At 55.7% G+C, this 18623-nt stretch overlaps 1 protein-coding gene across 2 annotated transcripts in view; it reads left to right on the top strand.

Moving 5' to 3' along the window:
• The first annotated feature begins 215 nt into the window (after positions 1-215).
• Lingo1 (leucine rich repeat and Ig domain containing 1) overlaps positions 216-18623 on the top strand; it is a 192308-nt gene continuing 173900 nt past the window's right edge. For both annotated transcript variants that reach the window (XM_058573804.1, XM_058573805.1), the window contains exon 1: positions 216-812. The gene's annotated coding sequence lies outside the window, so the exon portion shown is untranslated. The remainder of the gene's footprint in view (positions 813-18623) is intronic.

Raw genomic sequence — 18623 nt, 5'->3', positions numbered from 1 at the left:
ACCGGGTGTTAATGCGGGGAATGTGAGAGGCAGCGCAGGGCTTGGGGAGGAGGGGAGCGGGAGAGGGCGGTGGCGAGACAGACGGAGAAGCAGCGGGAAAGACCGAGGAAGGGGTTGGGGTCAGGTGGGAGAAAGGAGAGCCGACACAGGAGAGGCAGTGACAGAAAAGGGGGAAAGAAAGGAGAGCGCGCGGCTGCGGGCGGCGGCGCTGGGAGGAGGTAGAGGAGGAGGGAGCGGGAACCTCTGGGCGCGAGCGCCGGAAGCCGGTGTCCGGCTCCGTGGCCGGGGTTCGGGCTTGGAGCGAGGAGCGGGGACGCCCGTGGGGTCCCCTCTGGGAGCCACGGGGGACCTGAGGAGGAACTGGTCCAGGAGAGGATGCAGGGCCGCGTGCCTGGAGCTCCGACCGGCCGGGGTAGTGGGGGGCCTTTGTGAGCGCCCCAGGAGGGCGAGAGTGCGGCGGCGGGGGTGTGTGCGCGCCCGGGTGTGCGCGTGTGTGCGCGAGTGTGAGCGGCCGGCGAGTGTGAGCGCGCGTTAGGGATTCTGCTGGCATCGCAGCGTGGAGAGCAGGAGGCAGGAGCCGGGCGCGCAGGGGAGCGCGGGACCCTCCCGCGCACACGCCGCGCGCTCGCTCTCTCTCACACACACACGCACACACACACGCCCTTCCTGCTTCGCTCCTTGCTGCTGCCACCACCATCTCCAAGCCGAGCTCTGTGGAGCGGGAATCCGAGTCGGAGCACGGACCCGAGCAGAACTGAGCTGGGGGATGCGGGCCCAGAGCGGAGCCGAGCGCGGACGGCGCGCCCGGGACGGTGAGTGTGGCCAGGTCGGGACGCTGCGGCGGGGCTGGGGCCGCAGGGGCGCAGGCGGGGTAGTCGGGGTGCCTGCCCGCCGGCAGCGCCGCGTGCGCGGCCTCTGATTGGGCGGGAACCTCGGGGGCAGCGGTGGGGGTGGGGTGTGGAGTGCGCGTCCGTGAAGGCGTGCACGCGCGGAGCTGGAGGGGGGAGGTGCGCGCTCGGCACCCCTCGCGGTGACAGCTCTCCTGTTAGCAGCTCGGCCCCGCCTAACCCTCACCTGCCGCCAGAATCCCCGAGACTTGAAGCAACTTTGTGGAGGCCCCCGGGCACGGCGGGACGGGAGAGGGTGGAGATGGAGGCGCATTAATGGTGGAATTATGGCCTTTCTTTTCAAAGGGGAGAATGCGAGAGGGAAGTGGGGTGAAGGCGCAGGCTGGGCCGCCTGGTGGACCGAGGGATGCGCCTTTGCTGCCTTGTCAGAGCAGCCGTCGGCTGTCCTGGACACCCCTACCCCAACCCCAGTCCCGAGGCTCTGCGCTGGAGCCTCTCCGGACGCCAACAGCCCCCAGTTCTGAGGGCTCAAGAGGTGGAGGAGAGGGTAAACGTGCGGTTGTGTGTATGTGCCTGTGTCCCCGCACCTTCTGTGCTGCGGGATGGGCGCTGGAAAAGGGAACTACCAGCAAGATGTGCCCCATCAGACTTCAGTGCCCGGGAGCTCCGTGGGGTTGTCCCCAGGCCCACCAGCCTGGTATCCTTATCCCTGTTTGTAGGCATGTCTTTGGCTGCCTTACTCTGTGTGCTGCGATTGTGGCACACTGTGTACCTCTCCCCCTTTGAGTCTCCAACTGTTCACCTTAGGGTCCTACCTTGGCTGTTCCAAGCCCCTACTCCCATCCCTTAAGTGCCTGCTCCCATCCCTTAAGTGCCAGCTCAGCCAGTACAGTAGAAGATAGGGCAGGGAGGTGTGATCCAGGATGGTGGCCCTGGAAGGGAGCAAACCTTTTGTCCCCAGAAATGTGAGGCTCAAGAAAGGGCCAGAGGCAACCACCCTCCCCCAGGTGTTCCTCCCTAGCAAATCCTCCTGGCTTCCAGTGCAGGATTTTTCTTCCCTAGGAAACCTCTTCTGACTGCTGATTGCTCCCCAACCTTTCCAGATTGGGCTTCCTTGGGCATAGAGTCCACCTGCCCTTTTCCCTGGCATTCAGGATATGAGCCTGCGGGGTAGGAAGCCTTGATCTCATCCTGCATGCTGCCTGGAGTGGTGTGGTGGCTGGACCAACTAGGATCTACTTGGGTCTCTGGGGTTTGGTGGTATCTCTATGTGATCAGCTTTTAGTTTTAAACCTTACTTCCAAATCCATTTTCTCTCTGGACTCTCTCAGCCACATTAGGAGAATGCAGGATCCATGGCATGCTTCATGTCCATTTCACAGAAGAGGATGCTGAGGCAAAGATGGAGCTAGAACACCCATCTCCTAAGTCTCAGAGAAGCCCATGGGCACTGTGAAGATCTCCAATCCTGATCTTTGGTGAGGATGGGCAGGGGACAGGAAGAGACCTTCTTTATTGACCTGTCAGCAGGTCTTTGGTAACGTCTTACTAGAGTCACCCCAGAGCAGCTCTCTGGCTGTCTAGTACAGACATCTTTCTCAGATGGGGCAGCCACTTACTTAGTCTGAAGTAACTTATTCCCCTGACCTGATCTATGGGACTTTTTAACTCCAGCCTGGTTGAACTTATGCTTCCCAGATTTGGGACCAGAGAAGAGAGTCTGTGCTCTGCTTGATGGTTTGCAAACCTGGTTCCTGTAATCCTCAGCATAGCTCTGGCATGTTAGTATTAACCAGCAGATCAGAAGGGTGTTCTCCAAACATCCCCTGCTCCTAACAGCCTGGCACTCTGGACTAGATCCTGTCGTTGTCCTTCTGTTTGGGCCCTGTGGGGGCAAGAGCTTTTCCCTTAGGTTGGCCATAGGGATCTAAATGTGCACTAGGGGGAGAGGAGCAAGGAGGGGGGATGTCTGGGGGTTACTGAGTCTACTTCTCTCCCATCTACTTGAGGCACAGGAGGCTGGAGCTGCCAGCCCCAGGCAGGCCTCTGTGACCCCCCTCAGTCCTGCTGGCAGCCTGGACTCATCCTCAGAGTTACTCAGGCCTTTGGAGGCTCTTTGTGGGGAGAGTGGCCGTCTCCCTCAGGTGTGGGGTGGGCTGGGCCTGCTGGATGCTGCTGTGCCTCCTGAGGCCTGTTTGCTGGCTTCATCTCTCAAGCTGCCTCTCTGCTTCTCCTTGCTCTGGCTGACTCTCGGACTCGCTGACTCAGTCTTTCTTGACCATGGGTTTGTCTTCTCTCACTCTGCCCCCTCTTCTCCTGTGGCTCCCTAAGCTTGGACTTTGTCTCCTAGGTGTTAACCAATGCTGTGGTTGACATGCTGGTGGCTGGAGCATGACTAAACCCTTTTCTTGGCCCAAGTCCACCATCCAGGCCTGCTTGCATCCCTGTCCTGGTTCTGCCAGCCGGGGTTGTGCCCTGTTCCCCTGCTACCTTAGTGTAGTAGGACATGCAGTCTATCTGGGGCCTTAAGCCAGGGGAAGAGGGAATGCAGGTGCGGTACCTCTTTGGCCCTTGATCTGTGCTGCAGGTGGCCCAGCCAGGTGCTTCCAGTTCCCACTGGCTGCCCCCCACTGACTGGCAAGGGGTAGAACCCAGGGTGATCCCTTAGTTTCCCTCCGCAACTGGGGCCTGACCCTGCCATTTTATGTTTTAACTTTTAAAATTATTGCATTCTAACAAATTCAGTGATAGCAAGGTGCCCCTGGCCACTCAGGTCTCCTTTGGAGGAACTTGAGGCCTCTCTGGTCAATCTGAGTCTCCTTCATGGCTTCTGGGGCTCAGACATCTGCTCCCAGGAATTACACCTTGATCTTTCCTTGCTCCCCACTTCCAGGACTCCTACACTTGGGCCTCACACCACACTTGGGGGCATCTCCTGGTTTGAAGGCTGAGCTGCATGACAGTGCTGGACCCTTCTCTGGATGGGCTCTGAAAGAGTCAGGCTTGAGCCTACAGAGTGGGCTGGGCCACTGCAGAGTCACAGTGGGGAACACAGGGCGGGTGGGTTCAGATGGGCTGGAAGGGTTGGTGAGATTTTGATCTGCTGAGATGTTTCTGGTATTTGGTGGATGGATGCTCAATAAATCTTCGTTGAATCAATGACTGATGGAGAATGTGAATGTGAGGCCTTTGTGGGCAGATAAGGCCAGCGTCAGTGAAGGCAGGGAGGTGGGAAGCACAGGGCACAGGGGAAACGTGTTTGCCATGGAGCAGCTCATGCAGGGGCACAGGAGGCACTAAGCAGGTTGGCACAACATGGAGGAGGGCCTGAGTGCCCATCTGAGTGTGGGCTGATTCCCTGTTCAGGGCTTGGGAGGTTGAAATTCCAGAGGGACATAATCAGATTTGTGATTTAAGCCGCTCCCTCTGGTGGTGGTGGGAGGGGTTGGCCAGAGACCCAGAGGTGTCCTGAGGCTGCTGTGGGAATCCAGGCTGATGTTGAGGACAACTGCAGCAGGGATAGGCACCCGGCCTGCCTGCCATGCAGGGTTTTCCAGCCAGTGGAGGATGGAGAGGTTCTATCTAGGGGTGCTGATCTAGGTCATCAGAGTTGGGTGGCAGCACAGGTACCATCAGTCTCACCACCTAGGCACACAGAGATGGCAAGTGTGTTGGAGTCATAGATGCAAGTTTCAGTCCTGTTTGCACTTATGCACTTGACCAAGCCCCTCAGTTTCCTTCCTTCCTTCCTTCCTTCCTTCCTTCCTTCCTTCCTTCCTTCCTTCCTTCCTTCCTTCCTTCCTTCCTTCCTTCCTTCCTTCCTTCCTTCCTTCCTTCCTTCCTTCCTTCCTTCCTTCCTTCCTTCCTATTTTTCGCTACTGGGGACTGTACCCAGGGATGCTTTACCACTGAGCTACATCCCCAGCTCCCCACTCCTTTTAAATTTTTAGACATGATCTCACTACGTTGCCCAGGCTGGCCTGAAACTTGTGATCCTTCCACCTCCGTCTCCTGAATCACTGGGATTACAGATGTGTGCCACCACACCTGGTGAGGCCTTAGTCTTTGTCTGTAAAATGGACAAGTTTGTTTGTTAGTCTCCCTGGATAACTGGAGTGAAATTGGGTGGAAGTTTGTAACCTTGTAAGTGGGATACAAAGGGAAGGGGTTGAGGTTGGGGGGCACAATGGCACTGCTGTTTGAGGAAGAACTGGAGGTCCAGAGAGGGGCCCTGATGTGTACAAGGGCTGATGACTTGTTTTATAACAAGCTGGGGTCAGGGCTTTCCTGGTGGTCCTGGTGGCCTCCTGAGCAGGGGTATATGGGGTGACCAGGCCTCGAGCCTCTGCAGAGGACGTCCTCAGGCAGTTGCTTCTGCAGTCCAGCTGTCAGGGAGCATATGGGGCCATATGGCCACATAAGGGGAGGCACCGGCCTCTGGAGGAGGGATAGTGGCTGCCACGGTGGCCTTCTGGATCTATATGGGTATGCCAGCCACCAGGGTCAGGGTGGGAGAAGGCCAAAATGGAACCTTGGTGTCCAGGTTGGTTTGGACATGGAGGTTGGGTGTTGGCAGGTGGCCCAGTTCCAGCACCCATCTGCTAGGGCAGCTGGACAGGCATCTCCATGCCCAGGACTGATCCAATTAGCTTAAGGCCAGCTGTGCCAGCCACCTTCCTCCTCACATGCCCCACCCAGCTCTGATAGCTCTGCTGGTCCACGAGTCATGGGGTGGAAGGACGCTCTGATACCAGGCTCTCGGGCCTCAGTAAGGTGTGTATGAGTGGATGATGGGCACCCTCTCCCCGAGTGCTCCCTGAGGTTTTGGGGTTTTGGAAATGGGCTTCTCGAATCATCCTGGGAGCAAAAGGGCCTGAGCTAGATGGCAGATGGAACTGGGTTTGAATCTTGGCTGAGCTGCTGCTAAGCCAGGTGAGCTTAGGCAAGTCACTTCACTTTTCTGAGCCTCACTTTCCTCAGCTATATCATGGGGAGAAAGAAACTAACCTACTGGAGCCGTCCGTAGCCTGCTTTGAAATAATTCTTTTTTGTTGTTGTTTGTTTGTTTGTTTTTTATGGTATTGGGGATTGAACCCAGGACTTTGTGTATGCAAGGCAAGCACTCTATCAACTGAGCTATGTCCCCAGCCCTGAAATAATTTTTTTGAAATAATTCTTGTCCTAATATTTTGAAATTATTTCTCTTTGAAGTAGTTCTTGTGCATGTCCCTCAATGTTAGCTTTTTCCTTCCTACTGAAATGTCAATGTCCAGACTGAAGGGAAACTCTATTATTTTTCCAGGACAAAATTTGCTTTTTATACAATTTTTGTATATAAAAAATATACATTTTTATATACTCTTTGCTTGTTTTGTCCTGATGGCAGTTCAATAATGTGGGTGGAGCATTGTACCATTTTATAGAGGAGAAAACTGAGGCTGTGATCGAGAAGTGATTGTGCAGAAGTGACCCAGTGAGTTGGGCTGGGCCCTGTCTCTGGTCTCCTGGTCCCATTTTCTTGCTCCAGGGTTAGGCTTCTCAAACTGCTGGGGTGGAAACTGGAAGAAATGGCTTTGTCTTCTGTCCAGATCAAGCTTGGGGATTCTAGAGACTCCCTGCCCAGCCCTGTCTCCATTATGTAGGTGCAGGGATGGGCTGTCCTTGGTGACTGCCCCTCAATCCCAGCAGGGTGGTATGAGGATGCTCAAGAGGCAGCATTGGCTATACTTCTGCTGTCCCTAGCAGGAAGAGGGGCTGAGTGGGCAGCATCCTGGGGGACAGGAGAGGCCAGGGAGGCCAGGGAAAAGTGAGGGATGGGCCTTTGCCTCCCAGGCAACCCTGGGCTATGCCAAGGTAAGCAGGGCTCAGCCTGCTGGGGCAGGTTGGGAAGGCCCTGGGCCCTGGCCTTGACTGGCTGTGGAGCGGGTCACTATCTCTCTTTGAGCCTTAGCTTTCCCCTTTGTAAATTGGAGAGAATGACTCCCCAGCCTGCCTCACAAGGGTGTTTTTGAGGCTCTAAAATAGAAAAATGTATTTTCATAATTGAGCAGGGCATAAAAACATAATATTCCACAACCATGATTCCAGGAGTCCTGACCCTACAATTTGATGATCCTACGATCATTCAGTGAATCACTTGTTTGGGCACTTCCTTTGGGTCCAGCTGTGCTGGGTGCTATGGGGACAGAGATGAGTAAGACCAGCCTCTGCCCTCGTGGGGCGTGCACATGCTGCCACTGGCGGTTGGTCTCCTGCTCAGCACCCTTCAGGGCTCCCTCTCGCCTCTCGCTGGCATCTGGACTCCTCAGCACCCTGCGAAATCTGACCCTTGGGCAGCAGCCTCCCTCCTCCCAGGGTTCTCTGCAGTCCCCAGGCTCCAGCCAAATTCTGCTGATCTTCCCTTTACACGTGTGGCTTCTGTCCTCCCTGGTTTGACCTGTGCTGTCCCCCTACTTGATGGTCTTGCCCCTGTCTCTGCCCAGGCCAATCTACCCACTTTCCAAGACAGCTTAAATGCCACATTTTAAAAACCTTCTCCGACCACTCCTTCCCCGACCAGTTCAGGGTCTTGCTGTACCCTTAGGGACTGCTTCCTGACTTGCTGTGTGCTTCCATGTGAGGCCTGGGTGGTGGTTTGTCTTTCCTGTGGCTTGGGAATGCCATGGCAGCAGGGACTGGGCTTATCCATCTTGGGTGCCTGGCATGCTCAGAGGCCGGTTAGGCTGATCCGGGGCATGCAGTGCATCCCTCAGGGCCTCTGTGGCCACCGCCACTTCCTCCCTGGGTGGCCTCCTGGGCCCCAGGATGTGGGCTAGGCCCAAGACACTGTCTGAGAAGCTCCTGGGTTATGAGCTACTTTTCTGTGGAGCTGCTCACCACAGACACTACCCTCCCTGCCCCCGAAGGCCCAGGTGGGGGTGCCCAGTCACTGGCCACACATAACTCTCCCCGATGAATTGCATGGCATTCAGCAATTAGCAATTGATTATTTGGAGTACTGATAACTCTTCATGATCGACCAGCGGACGCAGGCCTGGCCAGTGTTGGTGTGGGGCAGCTGGGCTAGGCTGGGAGATTGCAATCGCGGCCATTTATCCCCAACCAGGAAGTTCAATAAACAGAATCTGGAGAAGGGAGGTGCATGGCCACCCACCACTCCGTGACCTAGGCTGCCAGGGTTGGTGTTGGGTGTTGGGGAAGAGGGGAAGTGGGGTAGAGGAGGAGTTTGTGCTCGTTCCTCTCTTCTCCACATTCCTGATTTTCTAAGTCTCTGCTGGCTCCGAGGCTCATCTTTCCCATCTGCTAAGTGGGGACTTCAGGTGCTTTGTGGGTAATATTTGGCCTTTGAATGAAATGGCCAGGCTCTCATCGACTCATCATCATTTCTATCTAATGTGCCTCCTCTGAGGGGGCGTTTTAAGGTGGCCACATGAAGATGGAGCCAGTGTCGTGATGCCCAGCCCAGGGCTGCGCTGCAGAGGGGACAGGAGACTGGCTGGTGGAGGGCGGTGGTCACAGACAGCAGTTACTTCAATAAAGCGCTGGGTCTGACTTCGGCATGCTCTGAGGCTTCTCAGTGCAGAGCTGGGGCTCAGTGGAATTTGTGCAGAAACCATTACTAGGGAAACAACATAAAGGAGGAGGCAGGGGGGACGTTTAACCTACTTAAGAGACCCAGCTGCCTTTCAGGAGATGCCAGGAGCCCAGGGCATTGTTGTGGGCCTTCTGGTCACGTGACCAGTGCCTTTTCTCTTTTTTCCCTTTAACTTTGTTAGGAACATTTTTCAGACACGCAGAAAGACAGAGAATAGTACAGGGAACTCCCAGATACCCTCACCTAGATTTAATAATCGCTGACATTTGGCCACATTTTGCTTCATCTTTTTTTTTTCCTAAAGTATTTTAAAGCACTTAATAGACATCATGACATTTTGCTCCTAAATAGTTCAACATCCATCTCAAAAAAATAAGAGAAAATATTTCTGTCTAACCTCAAGGGGTCACCTATTTCTTTCTGTTTTATCCTTGAGAGCTGAGGATGTTGACTGACGAGGAGACTGAGGCCTCAGAGGTGGCCTGTCCTGTTCAAGGTCACAAAGCAGAGAAGGAGAAGGGGGTCTAGGAGGTTTCCCTGGGTGTCAGCCCTGGCCTGGGACCCAGGAGGGAGTAGGGGGGACAGAGGTGCTCGGGAGCTGGACAGGTGGCTGGAGCAGGACCCCCTGCAGGCTGGCTCCTCATGCAGTCTGTTGGTTCCGCCTGGAAACAGGAAGTGGCCCTCTTTTGGGTTAATTGTCTCTCTTCCTTTTGTTTGTGGTGGGGATTAATCAGGAACTGCAGCGTCAGGAAAATCCTAAACAACTTGTTTATTGTTTAATTTAGGACAATGTTATCAGGCTCTGGCCATGCAGGTCCAGAGGAGCCTGCCATGGCACCCTAGGTAGGGCTGCTCCCACCAGCCACCTTTGGGGGACAGGTGGAAGCCACCAGGGTAGGTGGGGCTGGGGGCTGGCAGGCCTGGCCTAGCAGGAGGGGCTAGGATCTGAGTCTGCACAATCAGGGGCACTGGGTGTGCAGGTGTCTGGGCCTGGGCCTGGGCCTGAGATCTGGGCTGGGCACAGAATAGAGATGAGAAACCAGACTCAGGGGTTGAGCTCCTGGGGGCAGGAGCAGAACAGAGAGGGCTCTGGCTGTCTCTGGAGCCTTCTCTGTCCTCCATCCTCCTGCCCAAGTCTAGTCGCCTGCCTTGGGTAGGACAGTGTCCTCCCTCTGCTGGCCTAGGCCAGCTGCAGATCACCCTGGCCTCCCCTTCCTCCTTGGTGGCTGGGCCTCTACCCCTGCTGGGAGAGGGGGTCACATGCCTCGAGTTAGAGGCATGTGAAGCGGAAAGCAGCCTCAGAGATGATCTCATTCCTCTTATGGATTCCAGACGGAAGACTGAGGCTCAGGGAGCAGCCAGTCCTGCGTCGGGTCTCACAGTGAAGCACTGCAGAGCCTTGGCAGTAGGTTGATTATCTGGCTTCGCAGTCCCAGGATCCCCTGCTTCCAGGCCACGTGGGCTGGGGTTCAGGGTATACTAGTGCTCCCAGAGGGCAGGATGCTGGGCCAGCTGTGGAAGAGCTGGCAACCATCCTGGGGGTGGCCCAGAGTTCCCCTCCTCTCTCCACCCTCCCTTTCCTGCCCTGTGTGTGTTGTGTGTGTGCATGTGCGTGTGCGTGTGCGCATGCGTGTGTGAGTTTTATAACTTGCTGGCAGGGAGAATGGGTGTGTAGGCCGAGGAAGAGGTCTCAATAGGATGTTCTGAGATTGGCCTCCTGTTCCCCTTCCCTGGCCCTGATTAGTGCCAGGCTTGCTGGGGCAGAAGCCCAGCAACTGGGTAGGAGGCGACCAAAGAGAAAGCAAAAGAGAGAGATCAAAACACCTTTTGATCCTGGTCCAAGGCCCCGTGGAGCTGCCTGACTCCACATCAAGCCTCTGTATTTTCCTACAGTGCGGGAGGGAGAGGAAGAGCACCTACCTTGGATCGGTGGTCCCTTGAGGGCTGAGCCTGGGCCCATCAACACCACTCCTGGGCAGCTCGTCCCTCCCTGCTCTGAGAGCAAGGTGGAGGGAGCAGGTCGCAGCTGTCTTCTGCCTGGTCCTTCAACACCGGCCTCTTGGGTCACAGGAAAGACCTCAGGTCCTTGTAGTCTTCCCCCGCCAGGTTTTCCCTTGCTCTCCCAGGAGTGGGGAGAGAGCACTGTGCCTACAGCAGTTGCAGGGCACAGCCACTTTGTGCTCCCCAGCTGGCTGATGCTGGACCCCTGCTGGGCCTTGGGAGAACATTACCCACAGGTGGACTCTGCTGACTCCATTTTATAGATGAAGATACTGAGGCTCAGAGAGGTTACCCATCAGGTCAGTGGTGAGCCCAGGGCTGTTTGCCTTGCTTTGAGGGCTACCTTTGCCTACCTTTGGGGGCTCTTTCCTGCTCTCAGCTTTATCACTAACTGCTGCTCCCTGGTCTTGGTGTTTGCCTTTGTCTAATGGGGCTGGGAGGGTGGCTGAGGACTGAGCCACCAGCCAAAGACTGGAGGGTGACCCCCTCTTCATCCCTTAGGGGGACTGAGCCTCTGTTCAGCTCCTCTGCCTGGCCTCACGGATTCCAAGAGCTCAGGGTGAGGCTTACACTGTTCTTGGAGGAATCCTGCCTAAGCTGAACAAAGTAAGAGTATCCCTGGCCCTGCACTCAGGCATTAGGTTTCTGTGTATATGCAGAGCCCTCCAGAACTTTCTGCACCCTTTAATCCTAGCTGGCGGGTGCCTTCTGAGTGATCATTTCTTGGGTGACTCCCTGGTGGCATGGGAGCCTGTGTGTGCATATAGAGGCCATCCTGAGGCCTGGAGAGTCACAGTGAGGGCTGGGCATGAACTGAGGCAGAGTGAGTTTACTGAACGCCTACTAAGAGTCAGACACAGTGTCAGGTGCTTCGCATATATTATCTCATGAATCCTTACAGCAGCCACGTGGGATATGTACTGCTACTGTCCCCGTTGAGCAGACAGAAAATCAGGGCTCAGAGAGACTGAGGGACTTGCAGAGGCCACACAGCCAGCGAATGGAGTTGCTGGCATTTGTCTAGGAATGTCCGCTTCTAAAGGAAGCCCTTGTTGCCCGACAGCTGGGGTCAGTGCAGCAGGGAAGCAGAGAGAAGTGAGGTTGCAGAAGGAGGTGACCACTCTGTGTTTGGGGGGAGGGGTCAGGGGTCCAGAGCAGCCCAGGCAGGGGAGAGGTGGCTCAGCGCAGAGGCCTGTTGGGGGCTGGAGCGGGTGTGACGTGGGCTCAGCAGTACCTCCCTGCAGCCTCACCTCCCTCTCGGGGGTTGGTGCCTATTCTCACATGCTCACGTGGGGCAAGGCCTGGTGGTGAGTGGAGCCTGGCTGCTCAGGAGATGCTCGGGGCAGCGTGCCATATGGGAGATGGCAGAGGAGGTTGGAGAGGGGCCCAGGCTGTGCAGGCATCCAGCGCCAGCATGCAGCGGGGGTTGTTCCCTGGATTTCCAGCAGGGGAGAGTTGAGGCCAGGGCTGAGGTTTCTGGGGATGGATCTCCGGAGGGCCAGGGGCTGTGCGTTGGAGAAAAGGAGAGAGGCCCGGAACAGCTGGGGCTTCCCCCTGCCTGGGCCCCCGCCCTGTCTGTGCAGGCTGAGAGGGTGGCTGGCTCTTCCCTGAATCCCCCCCTTTGCCTCCTGGAACACGAGGTGGGAGTGGGGAGCAGGGGGTCTCTGGCCCCTGCAGGACCCTCCTTCGGAAGCTGTAAATATTTTATCTCCACCATCTCTGGTGCTGAAAATTGCTGCTTTTAACGCCTTTTTCTCCCCCCTTTTGCTTGATACAAACCAATGCTGGAAAAATTCCGCGCTGGGCGCTCGCTCTGTCGCTTCTGCTTGTGCCCAGAGTCCCCTCCAAAAACTCTAATTGCTTTTAAGCTGCGATAGTTGGCAAAAGCAATTTTCTTTACATTATGGAGAAAGAGGAAAAATTCACCATATTTCTTCTTCCTTTTTTTTTTCTTCCCCCTTTTTAGACTCTAACCTTTCATTTTGAATTCTCTCTGGCTGCTGCTATGGTCCTGGGAGAGAAATGGAGTACAAGAGATGTGGGCAAGGAGGCAGGAACACCCTGAGACAGGGCATTTTCCCTCTATGGGCCTCAGTTTCCCCATTACAAAGTAGCCATATGTCTATGAACCCATTCTGCAGACACTCCCTGAGTGCACTCACTGGAAGCAGCCAGATGGCAAGTTGATTCCGTCCAGTTGGCTGCTGCGTCACCAGCACCCAGCATAGAGCTAAGTAGGTGCTCAGTTAAGATTTAATTGGTTGACTGCCCGACTATGAGCAGGCATTTTACCAAGAATTGAGATTATACAGGATGAATTAGATAAAGCCCATTTTCACCAGAGCTCACTGATTAGAGGGGGAAACACCGAGAAACATAGTGTCAATATTGCTGAGTCTCAATACAGGTGGGTATTGGGTACCTGGGACTCAAGAGTGAGGCGTGCCTGGGAGTTAGGGAACACTGCATAAAGGAGACACACTTGGGCTGCATCTAGGAGGCGGGGAGGTGTTCGGTAGGTGAACTGGAGCCAAAGAGGAGGGAATTCCAGACAGGAGATGGTGTGGGCAAATGCAGGGAAGGGTGACCTCTGAGGAGTTGGGCCTGAGCCACTGGGGAGGCTTTGCATGGCCTTTGAACTTGCTCTCCAGGGAGCTGGGGAAGGGCTCTGAGCGGGGGACATGCTTTGGAAGACCTCCTGCCTCTGCAGTGGGGTCCTGGGGGAGGAGGGTGCGGCTGGAGGATGGCTCCAGGGAAGCCCGTGGGGGATGGGCTGATGGCCTGTGAGTTTGAGTCATGATGGGGAGCTCCTCCTGGATTCTGGCTGGGTGTCCCCTGGCATGGCGGGGGAGGCCGTGCCCAGGTCGTAGGCCTCTGCTGCCATTTCCAGTGGGTTTTGCTTCACTCTCTGAGGGCAAGGTGTGCAGCCTTTTACAGTTTAGGCAGCCTACTCACCCCTGACCCCCAGCGGACCTGGAAATGGCGCTCTGAGGTTGGCAGGAGGTGGCCGGTGTCGCACTGACAAATACAGGTCCTGCCTGCCCCCGGGGTTCTGCAGGCGGGCAACACAGGGCAGGACATGAACCCAGGTCTCAGGGCCCCAGCCTCAGGTGGCACCACCTAGGCTGAGCCCCGTCCTTAGCCCCGGCCCTCTCCTCCCCTGGCCGCCCCTCCTGAGAGCCCTGTGCTCCTTCCCTGTTTGCAGAGCGTGTGGGGCTTTTCAAAAGCATTAATGATAGAAAATAAATTGGAATCGGAGAGGAATCATCGCTGGGCATTCTCGAAGGGCCGCCTCTGCCCTCGCGTCTCTCAGCCATATTGAAGCCGGCAGCCAGACTGGAATATGAATGAGTCTGGGGCCGGCATTGCTCTTAATCTGCCAGGAGCCTCCCTGGCCAGCCGCACTCTCCAGCAGCAAAGCTGTTTGCATTGAGGTCTCAGCCGCCGCGGGCATCGCTGGCCAGACTGATTTCTCTGGGACAGGTGGAGGGAGCCCTGAGTTCAGGCCCTTCGCCCCCTCGAGCCCTCTGCTGGTGTCACAGCTCTGAGGTTGGCCCTAGGAGAGGAGAAGCACGTGAGACTGCCAGGGGCTCCTAAGGCCATCTAGGTTCCTTATCTGGGGGTTCCAGGCCCCCTGTGTGAACTTGACCCTCTGGCCCTGTCTCCTCCAGGAAGCCTTCCTTGATCACTGCCCAGGTCACCCTAGCTCTCCATTTCTAGGCTTCGTGTGGTCCTTGGGGCCTAAAGGGTCAGGCAGATAATGAGAGGACCTGGTGGGGTGTGACTTAGCAGGGAGAGATGGAGATGGCAACGTGAGGCCCAGAAACCTCCAGATTGACAGCCCAGCCCTGCCCAGCTCTGCTAAGTAGACAGGCCCTGTCCCCATGGTCACAGCTGTCATCTGCCAACTAGCAGGGAGCTGCCTGAGGGAAGGCCCTGGTCTCTGCCCCTGCAGCCTGTCCCTCCTTGACCGGCCCAGCCAGGCATGGACTGGACACCTGGGCAAAATTCCCAAAAATCCCCAGCACCCTGGGGATGGGGGAAAATCTTTCAGGGAAACTCTCAGAGGTGGGGAAACGGAGGCCCAAGGACTGGGTGGTGGGAAGGCCTTCTCTTCTGCTCCAAGCAGAATGCCTCCCACACCCCGTCAGTCTTCACTACAGGACTAGGGGGTGGTTTATGTACTTGTGCTTTAAGAGAGGAAACTGAGGCTCAGGGTGGCTGGATCCGGGGACACTGTTGGTTTGCTGGAGCCCCAGAGCCGGCTGCCTGTTTCTGGCAGGACCAGGAGGCGCGGAGGCTTGGGCTGAGGCTCCTAAGGGGAGGTCACATTTGTGCCTAAAGTCAGTCTAGCCAGGGCCAGAGGCCTGGGACCTTGGCCCAGATCTGCCGCCGACTCCTGATGGGACCCAAGGCAGACTGAGGGAGACCTGTGACAGGGCAGGGGGAGTTGGGGTCCCACTGAGCCCATGTGGCCTTGGCCCAGCTGCCAGCCCTGCTCAGCATTCCAGTCCGGTCCTTGGGCTCCCACAGCTCCTGCCCAGGCTCTTAATGAAACTTCTTGTTCCTGTTAGCCCTGAGGTCACTGTAATATGGGAGATGGTGACTGTAGCATCCAACCTGGGGCTTTGCGAGCTCAGTTAGCAGCCAGGTCCCTGCCCCAGCTGGAGGAGTGAGAAGCTAAGGGGTGAGGGACACAGGCCACACCAAGTCCTGCGTGGACCACATTCTCAGCCCAGCAGCCTGGAGCCAGGGCACAGCAGACACCCTACACATTCAGAAAGGACTCCCAGGGACCATCTTACCTCACCCCGAGGCATTGCATGGGGAAACTGGGGCCCCATAGTCCAAGCGAGACTCAGGGTTGCCACCTACTCCCTCTGACAGCTGGTGCTGTCACCTCTTTGATGAGAGGCTCACCTGCACCAACACAGTCTTCCCTGGCCTGGGCAGCTCCCCCACTGCTTAGAGCTGCACCTGCTTCCTTTGGTTGGTGCAGGGGTCCTGGCTTGAAGTCCAGGGCCATGGGTCCTGTATTAGCCCTCGCCCCCGACAGCCCCTCCTGACGTGCAGGCATTGTGCCCCTGAGCTTCCTCTCCACGCAGGCCAGCCTTGCTCGGCCTGGTGATGCTTTTGGGGCCCGGGTCCTGGTGGCCTTAGGCCCTATATCTGAAACAGGCCCCGCCCCCCTCCTGCATGCACACATTCATGGCCAATTTTGTGCAGTTTCAGTGCTGATAGACCCCCACAGTGCCTGCTCCTGGGGACCCTGGTTAGGACTTACTGCTTTAATCATTCTCTGGGTGACATGGTTACTGCCACTTGTTGTGCCTACCCAGGGTGGGAAGCTGGGAGTCCCAGCCCCCGGCTGCTCTCCTTCTCCCCTACCCCGCCACCCTAGGGAGGTCCACTGTGTGCCTGGCTTCGGCCCAGCGCTGTGGTGACTATTCATTCATTCATTCCCCAAACTTTCATCCCTAATGCCTCCTCTGGGCCAGGCCTGGGCTAAGTTCTGGGGTGCAGAGAAGAACACCACGTCCCCTGGGGAAGCCGGCCTTCAGCAGCCACAGGTTGGGGAACAAGAACACAGGGCAGGGACAGCAGAGGGGCTCCTCTCCCCAGCCTGGGGGACACTGGGGACTGGTCAGGGAGGGAGGGCATCCCTGGCAGAGAGAACAGCAAGTGTGGAAGTCTAGAGGCCTGTCTCTGTCAAGGAGGATGTGGAGGGGGCCAGGATGAGTGGAGGTGGTGTTGGGAGGCACGGGGTCAGGCACTGGGGTCAGAGGGCTCCTTGGGAACTGGTCTTAAGGCCCATTGGGCGCAGTGAGGTGTGTGGGTAGGGAGTGGTGGGGGTCACATAGAGTGTGGCGCAGGCCCACCATGTGGTCAGATCTGCATTCTGGAATGTTCCCTGGGCTGCCCTAGACAAAATGGAGATGCCTAGGAAGCTGTGTGTACCCAGGTCCAGTGTCATCCACTACCATCAGGAGGAGTCCCTCCTGTCCCTGTCCCAGGTGACCTCAACCTGTCCTCTCGAAGGCAGTGTAGGGAACTAGGTGGGGCGTTAGCTCTGCAAACAAGTGCTTAAGGGAGAGAACTTTCTGGAACGGCGGGGAGACCTCAGGATCCTTCTGGGCAGTTTTCTGTGGTTCTTTTGATCAACTCACAAGTGGGAGAGGCATTTCCAGACTGACTTGGGACTCTGGCGAAGGTCTGGAGCCTCTTCTCCCATCTCTGCTGGCCTGCAGGCTGCCCTAGTGTCCCAACAGACCCCAGTGCACACTCAGAGGAGCCTCCTTAATGATAAGAACTCCTGTGGACACATGGGCAGCCCCCCAAGTGTTTTCATTGATAAGACATATGACACTTCATACACACACACACACACACACACGCACTCGATCTGCTGGGTTCCTCTCCCTCCATACATACACTCCTCTTTGCTGTCATTATTGGGAGTGACAAGACACACACACACCCACTGACTGTAGACACAGACACGCCTACATACTACTCGGAGCCCACACACCCTCTAAGTTCACCCCCGAGGAGACCCACGTGTGCCCTCCTCCTGCTGAACGTCACACACCTGAAACACACCTGTCACCTCCACCTGCACCTACGGAGCAGCCCAATTCTCTCTGTTCATATAGAAACACCCCCTGCTCCCTCCTCCTCTTTTTCCCCTCCTGTCAGCACAGGAGTCTGTGGCCCCCTCCCCTAGGGTTTCTGCTGAGGACCCCGAGGCCTGGGTGTCTTCTCCAGCCAGCCCACACAGCCTATGCACCTGTGGCGACCTTCTGCCCTGTTGGTCTTGGTTTGGGGGAGTGCAGACACCAGCTCCTCGTTCCCCAGCCAAGGTTCTCACCTTGGTCCTAGAGCACCGGTGTTGGGTGGGGCTTGGGAGTAGGAGGGCGGGGCTGGGAGTAGGAGGGCGGGGCTTGGGTAGGTGGGTGGGGCTGGGAGTAGGAGGGCGGGGCTTGGGTAGGTGGGTGGGGCTGCGTGGCGGGGAGGGTCTATCCCGACCCCCTCTCCCCCGCCCCAGCAGTGCTGCTTAGATCTGCATTTTAGGGTCCGAGCTGGATTTTAAAAATCTATGAACTCTATTGATTTTGTTTTTCTGATTACAAAAGAAAATCCAACAACACATTTGTGGAGAATGGAGGCCAGGAAAGCCCCCTGGTTACGCCCTGTCCTACCCCTTCAAAGTGATTGCTGTGTTACCTTCCAGCCTTTTGGGTCAGATAGTGGCAAGGTGTTATTTATAAATAGGCTCATTCTGAAGCCGTGTTTTACAGCTTGATTTTTTTTCCCTATTGTTACACATAGATGTGCCTCAAAGACGGCAGAGTGTTCCTAGTGTGGACACTCTGTATTTTTTTGAATATTTCCTTATTGATAAACACTTAGGCCATTTCCAATTTCTTTTTTACTCTTCCCAGCAATGCTGCTGTGAGCATCCTTGAGTATTTATATGTGAGTGCTTGTGCAATTTTTTTTTTCTGTAGAAGAGGCTTCTAGAAGTGGGTTTACTAGGTTGTAGGGTGTGTGGGTTTAAAATGTTAATCAATATTGCCGAATTACCCTTCTTACGGTGGAGCCAATTCCCCCTCCCTCCAGTGGTCTATGAGTGCTCATTTCCCCTCATCCTTGCCAGCATTGCTTGTTATAAATCATTTTAATTTTCCCCAATCTGATGGGCAAAAAATGGTATCGTGTCGTTTTCATTTGCATTTGCCTGATTGGTAGTGAGATAGAATAACTTTTTATATGTTTATTGGCCAATTTAGTTCTTCCTCTGCGGATTTCTAATTCACTGCCAATTTTTCTCTTTTGTCTTTTTTCTTATTGATTTGTAGGGGCTCTTTGCATATTAGTGATATTTTCTTGCAGTGTTTCACTTGCATTTTAACTTGGTTTATGGTGTCTTTTGCCGTACAGATGTTTTACGTATTTATGTAGTCGGATTTGTCAAATTTTCGCTTTACGGCTTCTGGATTTAGTGTCTGGCATAGAAGGGCTTCCCCCACTGCATAAGATTTCATTTCAAATAAGAGTTTTATTACTGAAAAATCTTCACAAAGCCTTGGTTTGCAGGCTCGTTCCCGGCTGCGCGTCTGCCTACCTCAGCAGCTGCAGAACTCATTCTGGGGGAGGGATGGCCCCGTGGTCCATCCATC

This window comes from Marmota monax, unplaced genomic scaffold, assembly GCF_021218885.2.
Source record: "Marmota monax isolate L192 unplaced genomic scaffold, Marmota_monax_Labrador192_F-V1.1 WCK01_AAM20220418_F8-fsc00111, whole genome shotgun sequence".
NCBI lineage: Eukaryota > Metazoa > Chordata > Mammalia > Rodentia > Sciuridae > Marmota > Marmota monax.
Note: the sequence above shows the minus strand (reverse complement) of the source record. Positions and strands in the feature narration are given on the sequence as shown.